Source organism: Drosophila mauritiana, chromosome X, assembly GCF_004382145.1.
Source record: "Drosophila mauritiana strain mau12 chromosome X, ASM438214v1, whole genome shotgun sequence".
Taxonomy (NCBI): Eukaryota; Metazoa; Arthropoda; class Insecta; order Diptera; family Drosophilidae; genus Drosophila; species Drosophila mauritiana.
Genome location: NC_046672.1, coordinates 16,712,125 through 16,725,261, shown reverse-complemented (window position 1 = coordinate 16,725,261; position 13,137 = coordinate 16,712,125). Strand labels below are relative to the sequence as shown.

The following is a 13,137-nucleotide window of genomic DNA, read 5'->3' as shown; positions in this document are numbered from 1 at the left end:
TTTAGTTATTATTTTTAAATGGGTTAAATGGGTTCTTAAGATCAATTGACAATTGGGTGTTGGGGCTTTGTCTTTAAGTTGCTGAAACTGTAACGGTAACGGGTAACGGTAAATGTAACTGTAATAGTTATAGTAATAGTAACGGTAATAGCAATGCCTATAGTCGACTATAGCATACTATAGTCTAGCAACCACACACAGAAACAGAACGTTGCCACACCTTTTCTTCGCGTAGCTGGATTTTAATTTTTTACTGCCTTTTTTCTGCGCTTAGCTTAATTTTGTTATTGTTTTAGTGCGCGCCCGCACACTTGGCTCACACAGATACACACTCACACACAGGCGCACACACGTAGGTTAGAAAAAGGAAAGTCTGCCGGCGCGAAAAACTCGGTGCTGTAGTATATTCGCATATTGTATCTCGCATATTGTACCTCGTATTTCGTATTTTGTAGATCAATCTTGGAATGGGTTTGTGCCGTTAGCCGCCGGCGACGTCGTCGCTCACTAAAATGTTGTTTGTCCTTGGAGAATGTGGCAAAAAATATAGAAAAATTGTATGGAAAAAATTTTAAAATTATAATATACATACGTAATACGTATGCGCACTGTTACCGTGCAAGTGCACAGGGAAAAAATTCACTGCAAAACATTATGAATTATGCTTGATAATTTATGGGTTTTTGTTTCAAGAGAAATCTGATTCTATCACATGACAAAAATGCATATGAGTTATTCGTAAACAATCGTTGCCTAAAAGTGTGCTAAGAAATATTTAAAAAATACTAATTGGGACTTACATAGATAGAACAAAAATATGAAATTATTTTTTACCTAATAAAAACCTTATTTTTTGTGCTTTAAAATCACTTTAACACATAAATGACAAATAAAAGCACATAATATTATAAAAGATTAAAAAAAAATATGTACATTTATATATAATAATGGATCATTTAATTTTAAGGAAATATTCCTATGCATATTCTGATATTGTGGTATTATTATTGAATAAATTATTAAATAAATTAAATGATTTACATTTCTTGATAGAAAACTTTCTTTAATTTATGGAAAATTGGGTCTGTAATTTTTTTTCTGTTGGCTATAAAAACAAACAAAAATTCTTTCCAGTGCTGGGATATATGTGTCCACACATCTGACGACGACTATAATTGTGCCGTTATGTTTAAGCGTTGGCGCCGCACCCAATGGACTCCATCGAGCTGTCCGCCCGCTGCCACCCCCATCCTATTCCCGCCCCTCTGCCACCGAACTCCCTGCCCCCCCGCGGATCCCGCCACCCGCCGCTTGCACCCACAATTGGATTCGATCGGCAAGCATTGTTTCTTGTTATTGTTGTCGGACTCATTGCAGCCAATGGCTTAGTTCGCCTTTGTCTAATGATTTCGATTATTGGATTGTTTTATTTTCCCCCTTTTTTTCTCGGACTATGTTCGCTTTTTTTATGATACATTTTTACAACTTCCGTCTGGTGCACTTTGCGTGGAGCACTGGAATGCTAGAATGATAAAAATGCAAATTGGACATAACATCAGCATAAATTGGAGCTGCTTTCGGTAGTTAGTTGGATCGTATTCGAATCCGATTACATTATCGAAAGAGATTTCCTGAAAATATTACACAAAATAAATTGAGCCATTGATTTAGTTTGGGCTATCTTGAATACCCGATGGCTAGAATAATAAAAAATGCAAAGTGGGCTCAAAATCAAAATAAGCAAAGAAGCAGGTTTTAGTAACTCGATCAAATTTGACTTTAGTCTCTAAACTACTCATATTTTATCGGAAAGATATTTCCTGAAAGTAAAATCAATATTACATCGATTTCCATATCAATACAAGTATTTAATTTTAAACATATTAATGCTAGAATTATAATGGAATTTGAATATAACAGCATGCCTTCATTTTCAAATAGGCATTTCCTGAAAATTGTAATAGTAAAGTATTTCATAATTATTTCGGTAGTATGAATACTTCATAAATACATGCTACATTTTATATTTTAAATATGCCAACGAATAGCAAAATTGATTGGTATCAAATATATTTGTGGGGTTTGCTGTTTTAAATTTAATGTGGGGCCATTTTATGCAATATTATTTAAATATATAAATAAAATAATAATATATAATACTTAGCTTAATCCAAAAAAAATATGTCTGTAATATTTTAAATCACTATTTTTCCGCAATCAAAATATTTTTGTTGAGAAACATATGCTTACTTTATCACGTTTTCGGTTAAACCTTTATTTTTTTTAATACTATTGTGCCTTAAAAATGCACTTATCCTGAGTTACTGAATAATATTTTTACGTTTTAGGCCTGAAATTTATGCGGCGGCCCTTCATGAGTCTTTATGGCTGCAATTGTTGCACTTTAACTGCTCGACTTATTTCTGCTGCCTTTTTCGTACGCCCACTGACTAATCCAGGGCCTAATATTTCCGAGGCCTATGATTAGCATATTTCAGCCCGCTTCCCCCCTCTCAGTGGCCGACGAGTTTGGGCCGCGTTTCGTTTCCACCAACCTGGCTTTCAGTCGTTCCACTGGCTTTTCAGTCGTCTCAGCCACGATCGGTTTTCTTCGCCGGGGATTTTTCGGTTGAACTCGGCTTGGCTTTTATCAGCCAGTCAGTCAGTGTTTCGCTTTTGGCCAGAGCTGACGAATTTCCTCCTCTCGCCTTTGAGCCCGGCCAAAAACAATAATCAAACGGGCAGCAGAAACGTTCAAAAAAGTTGGCGGTTGTGTGGTGAAGTGACTATGAATTGATCAAATCCATCAATATACCAGTATAGTATAGTATAGAAAGGGGTAAATCATATTTATTCGCTAATTAGCGTCTATCGAGTTACTTATTTGTTTTGATTTGCCAATTTTTTTGTACTCCTTTTTGTTTTTGTGCAATTGGTAATTTACAATATGCTGTACAGCGGTGAATTATAAAAATTCAACAACAGCAGCAGCAGCAACAAATAATAATATTAATAAAACAAAGCGAAGCGAGAGAAACAACAAATTCGAATATGCAAATTAAATAATTTTGTTTATGGTGCAGTCGAAAGAATTCCGAAAATAAAGTGCAAAAAAGTAAAACAACAAAATATTTTATTTGAAAATTTTAACCTGTTCTGATAGCGGCTGGATCCGACGATTGAGGTAAGCTGATTTATTTTGGCCAAATCATATGCATACACGGCTCAAATGCGTCACAATACATCTCTGATAGAGAATAGCTAGTGGGGCTTATCAAGATGTATCATATATATAATATATGTATATATATACATATATGGCCGACTTGTGATCCGATTTGGCTGCAGTTCTGCAACGTTGACTTGGACTTGGCTTTGGCTTTGGATTAGTGGCAGTAAAACACTTCCGATCCCACTGAACCGCAACCATCTCGGTGGAAGAAAGACGACCTTGCCCATGAAAGAACCAGAACCCACTGAAGTGGCCACCCATACACTATGTGTTTGCATTTATGGTTTTCAGCGGGAGGATGTCCGGTGGGACTGAAGGATGGCCGAGTGGCGGAATCAAGGCAAGGTCGTCTTCATGAGTATAACAATGCATTTTTAAAATTAATATAATTTATGGATAATCTCAGAGCTGTTATGTCTTAAGATTATCTGAACAACATAACTTTTATCTACTTTTTATAGTAGATAATATAGATATCATATAGATGTAATAGAAACGCTGCCTGAAATATTTCAAGCATTTAATGATTGAACAAAAACTGCATTTCAAGCAGTATACTAATCCAGTTTCCAAAATTACATTTATATTATTTTATATTATATTCATTTTATTATATATAATTGTTTTATACATTTTTGACTTGCATGCGATTTTAAAATATTTTCGCAACCCAAATGCTCCTTGAACACCTTCTATATTTATGGGTTTTCGGACTGGGATTACCCCATCGCTTGCCCAACTTTCGGCTCCACCAGTGGAGTGAATAAGGGATCGGGTGAGCAATGACCACAAGTTGGCAGCTCGGCGGCATTAAAGAGCATTTTAGGCACTCACCTCTTGACCCGACCCACTTCCATATGTCACAAAAGAACAGCGTCAGTCGGTGGTTGGTGGTGATAGTGATTCGATTCGATTCGGTTGTTCGTCGCTGTTGCTGCTGTACCCACTACTCCTCCATTGAAAGCAACCTGGAAAATCAAAGAAAAAACCTACAAAATTCCAGACCCCCGATCTCCGATCTCCGATGATTGCGTTGTTCCATATGCGCATAAAGCAAATTGCATTAACATTTAGGCCTACGCGCAGAATGCCGCCCACTTTGCGGCTGTGCTGCGGCAGCAAATGTGCCATTCCGCCCGTTTCGCCGTTCCATTCCACAGCGTGCCGTCTGTGCTTTATCAGCAACCCGATTCGCAGCGATCAGTCGCAATTCAAAGTGCGCGCTGTGCGGAGCCATTCATATCGCTCAACCGTTTTCCGACGGCGGTTATTTTCGAAAACTCCAAACGAGAATTTCGAATATTATCAAATAGCTCGATCGATTTGAACCACTAACGGTACTGGGCATGCACTGCCTTTAAATGTGATGTTTATCTGCAATAAAGCAGTGTGTTTTTTTTGGGTTTTTTCGCCAGTCGATCGGTCATAAAATATATAATAAAAACAAGGTGCATCCAGTGAAACAAGCCATAAATTAGCAAAAGGTATGCGCAATACACATAAGAGTGATGATGATACGGCCCAAAAATTAGCCACTTTATATGGACTGAGTGTTGTGGGCATGTGAAAGTGATGGCCACGTTTTTAGAATTTTAAAATCCAAACAGTTTATTACAAGTGTTTTATTGGATGCAACGAAAATGTGTTAAAATTCTACAACACAATCACATTGATATGTTAACAAAAGGAATACATATATTAAGAGACTACGACATTTAAAACACAATGTGTTGTGTGTACTTTGAAATATGGTTTTACATTAATAATGAAACAATAGCGAACTCGTTTTGGGAATTCTAAAATATTTGGGCTCAAGTAAATTGGTTATTGGTAATTTGTGTTGTCTGGAAAGTAAATTTTTGTTCAATTGCTAAATCTCACAATTTGCATAATAATCATATATTGAAAGTAAAAAAATTACTTGCTTGATTAAAGTACTGATTGTGGATCTTTATTCTTAAATTTGGTTTTAAATTCATTTAATCTAGAACTTTCCCTTTGAGCCAGTTTGTAATAAAGTCAAAAAAAAAACTTCGAATATTTCGAATTAGGACCTAATTATTTTGGTTTTATCCATTTTGGAACTATTCGCGATCTGCAAACGTTTTGTTGGCCGCATTACGTTTTCTGTGATCACGGCGATATAATTTCGACACAACCCGGTCATGTCCCCATAACTTCCCATTTCTCTTGTCGCTGGTCAAGAGTCTTCAGCACTTTGTTCGATTGAATTTTTTGTAAATTTACTTTCTGCAATTGTTGCCGTTTGGCTTCGTATGCCGTACGCTATATGTACATATATACATATATATATATATAGCGCATATAGCGTATATCGGTGAGTCGCTCGGCTTTGGCTCACTTTGGCAGCTTTCTTGCATAATAAACAAGATCAGGCTCAGCACACAATGTGCAACATTAGGCCAATGTTGGTACGTGGACACACTCCTCCAAAAGGGGGCGGCCGCAGCGGGGGGAGTGGCTGGGGCGGATGCGGGGAGGGGGCTGGCCTGAGTGGGGCATGGGGACAATCATGGACGGCGGGCGCTAAACTGCTAAGAAAACAAAAAGCGAAAAGCAGTCAGTAAAGCGCACTGTAAACAATAAATGATCTAGAATATCACTTTGGGCACAGAAGTGCAATCAAAGATATCTGAAATGGAAGTATTCAAAACATGTACTGCATTAAACGTTCTTTATATTTTTAAAAAAAGGAATATAATAATATATATAAATTACATAAACCGCAGTATATTATTATGAATATGAAGATGTTTTAATGTTCCTACCGAGACTCATTCTCTACATGTTTACACTAAACAAAAATATTGCATTTTCAATTCATTCTATGTTGAAGATTGCCATGAAAGCCTATAGCATTTTCTCGCAGTGCAGCGCCAACATGCAGCGAAACAAGCGATGTCGGTGGCTACTTTTGCTCTCGTTTCGACTGCTGCGTGAGGCACATGGATAACTGGATAACTTGGACAGTTTCCCGTTACCACTGTCCCGCTCGGCCCCCGTCTCGCTTGCTCCCCATTGCCCCTCTCTTTCACTCCGATCGTGTTCGTTGTGAACCTGCCACAGCAACAGAAAACTACAACAAAAACGACAAAAAACCACCGAAAATAAATCGCCAACCGCAAAAGTTTGCAAACTTTTTTAACTTCACAATAAATGCAAACGAAAAAAAAAGAAGAAAAAACAAATGTTGCTCCATTTCGCAGCTCAGCGAACCCTTTTTGTCTTTGCTTTCGATTTGACTATACACATATACTTACAGTAGAACCTAACTACAAACAATAAGCCTTACATGCACCAATAACCATTTCATAAAAACTGAGGTGAAATCTATATGTTTCGAAACGCCGTTTAATGGTGTTTCTTCTGGAGCATCGCTTTAAAAAAGAAGAAAGGAGATCGCTATGACCTCTTTCCGAAGTCTTCCGTTCGGCAGTCGATCTGATAAGATGCGCCGAGATTGGAGCCGAAGTACAACCAGATTTGATGGAGCCCGGGCTGAAGGGGATTCCCCATAATTTGCTGCTCTTGTAAATGCGGACGCGTGGCACGAGTCGAGTGCGATCGAATCCCCAAGTCGCTGCAACCATAATTGCCGGCACTCACACACGAGGAAAATAGTTCCATCAGCCACTCGAGGAGTCGTTAGTCCCGATCGACCAAGTCGCAAGTCGCCAGTCGAGAGTCTTCAGTCCAGAGATCTGGTGACTCTGGGCCAACTTGAAGCCACAGAAAAAAAGGCAAAGAGACCCGGCTCAACGTCGTGCCCAGCGATCTGCATTGTTTGGCAAATTTGTAAGCCAAAACTTATTGCAAACTTTATTTTTTTCGCCGCCGCGGTGGCTATTTCTGCTTTGCATACCCTAGCACAAGGTATTTATAGCTATTGCAGGAGTTAGGTGACAGAGTGATAAAGATTCTTATTTTCGAAAATCACTGTTTTATGTTAGTTGTTGGATTTTTGCTTAGTTGGCTTATGTTCTTGCCTAATTTCTTGTATTTTGCATTTTCCAGCGAAGAGTATTGCAATCTTCAGTTATCGCAGGCTTGCTTCCTTTCCTGTTTTTAGTTTCGCTGTCCGACTGACTTTTGGTCGCGCTGCTTTGTTACTTTGCTGGCCAAGAGCCGACGACGACAACAGCTTCTTGTAATTATGGCGAGAGCCTCAAGTTGCGGACACCTTGGCCATGTTTATCTTGTAGGAACTGCGAGTCTGAGCCCTCGGCAAAAAGATAAGCTTCGCCCACATGCCACAAAGTGTCGGCGTTGAGTGCTTGCGTCTCTGAAATGCCACTGCAAGATGACTAAGTGCCACATCCAGGTAGCTGCCATAATGGTAGCAAAACAAAAGCCTTTTTGCTCGATTGGGTAACTCCAGGGGTTATATTAAGCTTAAAATATGTAGAGCCGCTTACTGGAGGTATCTTTCTGTTCCGAAACATACAAATTACAAAATGTGACAACGGAATGGTAACATTTGGTGGACTATTAATAAATGCGACCGACGGGGGGCCACAAAAACTAATATTCAAGAAATATTTGAACAAAATTGTGAAATGTGCGCAGGCTACCAGTTAATGGCGCCCAACGTGGGGCTATGCAAATAGCTAGTATGTACTAACGACTTAAGCGTATAAGCAGATAGAACAAATACATTCAAAAATGAAATGCAGTTTGAAATTGGAAATAGGTTATTCAACAAAATGTTGAATACCTTATTGATGTGATTCCTATTTATAGATAGAAGTCATAACAATGCAAATGAGAAGATGTCACTGTTATAAAACAATGCAATTTCCACCCACATTTTCCGTTCGACCCAAACCCAATGGGTAGCTTACATTTTAATTAGAGAATTGTGCAATATGCGATGCCAATCGGGCAGCCACCCACATGTGTTCGGTGGTGGGATGTCTCATTTATGGCTCGCGCCCCGTATTGGGCGACTTCAAAGGGTAACCGCAGGCGAAACCACTGCACCACTGGATCGAGCCGCCGAGCCACTGAACACCGTCATTCGAAAAGTAAAACATTTAGTGGGCAAAAGTTTAATTAAAGCAAGGCGCAAGGCATGTTCGGCTAAATGAACCTTGGCAAGAATTTCCATGGCGCAACCACCACGGGCAACAACAACCACTCAAGCGCGTCATTTGGTTTATCAATTTTCAGCTGCCGCGCTGCCGTGTTGTGCAATTGCATTTTCAGCAGGGCCCCTTTGGTTTTTCATTTTGGATTTTTCCTTTTAAACATTAACACCCCTCGCCCCGCGCGGCCCAGTCGCTCCCATCGATTCTCCAGCCCCCCCATGACTCACGATAGAAAATAAAGTGTACAGATCTAGCATAAAGTAGAGCAACAACCACATGTGTAACGCCCACTGGGTGTGGAGACGTCCGATGCTGGATGGCCATGCCTTCAAGTTGGCAAAACAATTTGCTATTAGCAGTTTGGTGTTTGCCGTCTGCTGTTTGCTGTTTGCCGTTTGCCGTTTGCCGTTTGCTATTTGCCATTTGATTTGCTTTGGCAGCTTTTCATTTGCAACCCGCTGATGACAACAAATCATGACAATGCTCAAGGTACAATGTCAAGACCTCGCGCCACATGCCTCGAAAACTAAAGCATTTAAATCTAGACATGAGGTGGCGTGGGTCAAGCTGTTCGAGAAGTCTCCACCCCCAACGCTTCTAGAAGGACGCACCGCATTGGCACAGGTCACTCCCACTGTCACACTGAGGGAAACCAAGCTATACATAGATTTCAGATTTTATGTGACATATTTCTAATCTTAAGTTTGATTGGTAGTAAATTATTTTATTGATCTCTTAATTTAACTTCTGACGTTGCTATACACACACACATATAGTAGTATATTTCCTTTGAATCACCAAAGTATTACTTTCAAATTTTTGTGCAGACACAGTTGGCCAAACATTCGGCATGGCTATGCTCTATTTGCCCGCGGTGGTTCAGTTTGGCTCGGTTCGGTGGTTCAGTGGTGCAAGTCAGGGCGGTTCAATCGATCGCTGGTGTCGCCGATAGAAGATTCGATGATAGGGGAGATCCAAATGCGAGCTGTCTGGCATTCACTTGGCTGATTGGCGGTGCAAGGTTGGGTCAGGGTTAGTGTCAGGTGGTGCAGGCCGGTGTCAGGTGGTGCAGGGTGTTGCAAGAGGTGGTTCTGACACCTCAGCGTATTTATGTGTGTGCCGAGGTTAAAGGGGATTAAACGAGCCAGCTTAATATGTAATTGATATTTAGTAAGCTTTCAATATCACTGGCTTTATGTTAGGATTTTCTTACATAAAGTTGCAAAATACTTAAAAATGTATATCAATCTAAATATATAAAAATCTTGGACTGTATAAAGAGTTTTACTTTTATATTATATATACTATACTATATACTATTATTTTATATATTTCCTATATTTTTCAATGCTGCATTTTCCACTTGCTGAATCCTCGCTGGACTGGCCACCCGATGGCTTCGCCTTTTGACCCACAACCCAGCCCAGAACCGCTGAGCGCTCGCTTTGTGTGGCTTTCACTTTCGAATCGCAGCTTGGCCTGGCTTGGTTTTGTTTATTTTATCTGACCGAATCGATCGGGATCCAATCACTTTGTGAGTGGCTAGTTGACGCCTCCGTGAACCACCGCTGACCTCTCACCTCTCAACCGACCGCCCAGCCCCGCCCCCGTAGCCAAACCCCTGCACCTCCATTGATTTTCGCGATGCTGTGCTGCTCTTGTAGATAATCCATTGATAAGACGTGTACTTTACGGTTTTCAATTTCGAATTAAAAGTTGGCCCAGGCAAATAGGGTTGGGGGTGGGGATCAAAATGGCGCAATGACATTTAAATTGGATACGAATTTTTCCTTATTTTTTTTTCTCGCTTTTCTGACCGCCCTACAAAACGTGCTCTGTAGTTGGTGCTGTGTTTTTTTTTCGGGTTTCTTTCTATAAAAGCCAGAGCAGCGACTTGACAAAATGAAATGCGCTCAAATTAAAGTGATTTTTTTTTTGGTCGGGGCTTTGGTCTTGCTTCTTTATTGCTTAGCGCATTTTTGTTGTTGTATACCTTTGTGGTTTGTTGTTTGTTATTTGTTTGTTGGTACAGCAACGAGCGGCTACGAAAAGGTAACTAAAAAAAAATAGAGAAAAATTATGACTTTTGATCTAATTATGGCTTTGGACCCTATTTGTTTGTCCCGCGGCAACCTTGGCACCAATTTGTTTGCTTTACTTTGCCCAACTTGGTATTTTGTTTATTTTCTGCCGCATGTTGATGTTGTTGTTGTTATTATTGTGTTTGGTAATTGTATTATTGCTTTCTCTACCGCATTCTAAGGCACAGCCTGCCACGCCCACACATCGATATTGCCTGGAAACAATAATTACTGCAGCGGCATTTGGCAATTTTTGATTTGATTTGATTTGATTTTGGGATTGGTGGCTGTGCGATATTTTAAATTGGAGCAGTAATCGAGACAAAGGAAAACCAAGAAACATATTTGAGATAACCAAACAATTATCCAAAAGCCGCTGGTCATATGATTTACTGGCTTTATTTTTTCATTGTAAAACTGCTTAAGTTGTTGCACGATGTTGGATTTCTGGGATTTCGGGAGTTGTTTTGCTTTTTGTTCCCCAACTCTTTTTGCGCAATCTTTAGCGCCGCCAAACGAAAGACTTAAGAAACGAACTTTAGCATTTTTTTTCCTGCCTGCAGCCCGGCTTCTTTCATTTTTTCTTTTCTTATCCACACTGCCCCATGAAAAAATCCCAGGGGCGTGGCTCAATCAAGAGGGTGGAAAGGGGGCTTTTGATTTTTACTTTTTTTTTTTTCAGCTGCACAATTTTGTCGCTCAAACGACTCCATTAAGTCAGTCGATGGTTTTATGGCTTTATGCTTATTGCTAGCTGATGAATTGCATTTTGCATACCCTAACTAAATTTGTGACGGCTAGAGAGTTCATTGAATATGATAGGCGACCATGTATTTTGTGTTAGTAATATATGCAAGATAGTTGACATCTTGGATTTTACTAGCTGTTTTTACGCCCTTCAATTGAGTTTATGATTTATTTAATTTGTTTAATGTAACTTCTCCTAAAAAGAGCATTAAACGTTCATTATTTGCCGTGATGTGTTTGGCTCATTTAAACGTTTTTCCTTCTTTTATTTTCAATGCTCATATTTATGTAAATTTCATAGGCGTGACTCGATGATTTGTAGTCCGCGGCTATATAAGCGTCGATCTGCATATCGCATATCGGCGTGGCTATATTTGTGTATTCGAATCGCGTTGACAACCCGACGACGGCCCTTTCACATATTTTTTATTTCGGACTGAACAATCAGTGGCCGCGGATTAGCTGCATCGACAGATCCGAATGGGCCGCTATATATGAGCATATATCCATGGATATCCATACTGTCAAATTCGTTGCACTCATTAGGCCAATTCAATTGGCTGCGAGGAAAAATGGTAATAAAAACCCAAAGCCAAAATTGTAAACGGGTCTTAATTGTGTTGTTAAGGCCGTTCGGTAATACGATATGATGTGATATGTGGCTTAGAAAAGGAATAAAAAATGGAAAACTAAGCCAAGCCTCCGCAACGTCAAAATTAATCACTTCCCTTTACTAGAATTTGCATGCAGACTTCAGACTTTCGATTTTTTGCCTGCCTCAGTTTTGATTTGATTCGAGTTCAGACGCCTTTTGTGGGGTTTTTCATTCGCTTTTCGCTTTGGTATCAATTAAAACCCAATTATGCCCCGCAGGCAAGTCTCGGAAAATGCGCACCCAATGCTAGATAATGCCCGTCCGGTCGTAACGGGTTTGGGCCACGCATCCAAGGTTACCATGAGCAAATATTCATGTGCGATCGCCGGCTCACATGCTATATATGTAGTACATACGAGTGTATGTTCGAGTGCAAATCAGCGAATGCCTCCCGTTGTCAGGCGATCTGTAAAATGCAAATATCTGGAACAGGCACCAAGATCGTTCTGCGGAATGAATCACGGAATCGAGGAGTCCACGAATCAAGGCAATTAATCAGTAGCTCTGGTATGCCAAGGAGTGCTGAAAATTTCAATTAAAGTGCATTTTTTAGACTAGAATTTTATAAATAGATTAAATATGTAAATCACGAGATTATGGCCCGCAATATATTTTCCTAAATAAAAAGCCAGGACGTTTTTCTTGAATAGTTTTAAAAACGAAAGGAAAAGAAAAACTGTAAAAGTAAAGTAAAAGCATGCCAAGTCTTAAATTGGTTTATAATCTCTTAAGACGTTAAGAAAAATTAATTAAAGACTGTTAAAACTAAGTTTCATCATTAGGCACACACCATTATCATTTCATTCACAATTAGGCTTTATTTGCAGTCAAATTTTGGCTATAACAAAATATCTTTCACTTAATACTTCGCTGAATTTATCTGCAGACATTCATCACTTGCAGTTTGCCCAGTTTTCATTACTTTCTTTCTTGTTTTCCCCACACATTTCGAGATCGGCAGCATGTTAGCAATATCTTTATTTATTTGGCACAGCAAATAAGGAAATTGCTTGGTCAAAAAAACAAAAAATATTATTATGAAAAATTATGGAGGCTGGAAAGATAATTTATACTCAACTACCGCCCAAGTGTTGTGTCCGTTGTCAATGTTCAATTTATTGGGCACATGTCGACTGTCCGAATCGTGCCGATTGGCAATCGATAACGATAGATTCGACAAGCTGCCGTCGATGTGTGGTCCCATCGATCGATCAAGTTGTCCAGCCGCCTGTCCAGCGATAAGATCGGATCGCCATCTGTTTTTCATTTTTTTTTCAACGTCTGTTTTTTGCAAGGTTTTTTTATCCATTTTCC

General features: G+C 39.5%; 1 protein-coding gene across 4 annotated transcripts in view; it reads left to right on the top strand.

Moving 5' to 3' along the window:
- The first annotated feature begins 2,673 nt into the window (after positions 1-2,673).
- Positions 2,674-13,137, top strand: part of LOC117147964 — a 31,516-nt gene continuing 21,052 nt past the window's right edge. The window contains exons 1-2 of one of the 4 annotated variants that reach the window (XM_033315112.1): positions 2,674-2,817; positions 2,959-3,184. The gene's annotated coding sequence lies outside the window, so the exon portion shown is untranslated. Of the gene's footprint in view, positions 3,185-4,455; positions 4,717-13,137 lie in introns of those variants that run through there. The other 3 variants (XM_033315111.1, XM_033315110.1, XM_033315113.1) reach the window with 3 other exon arrangements.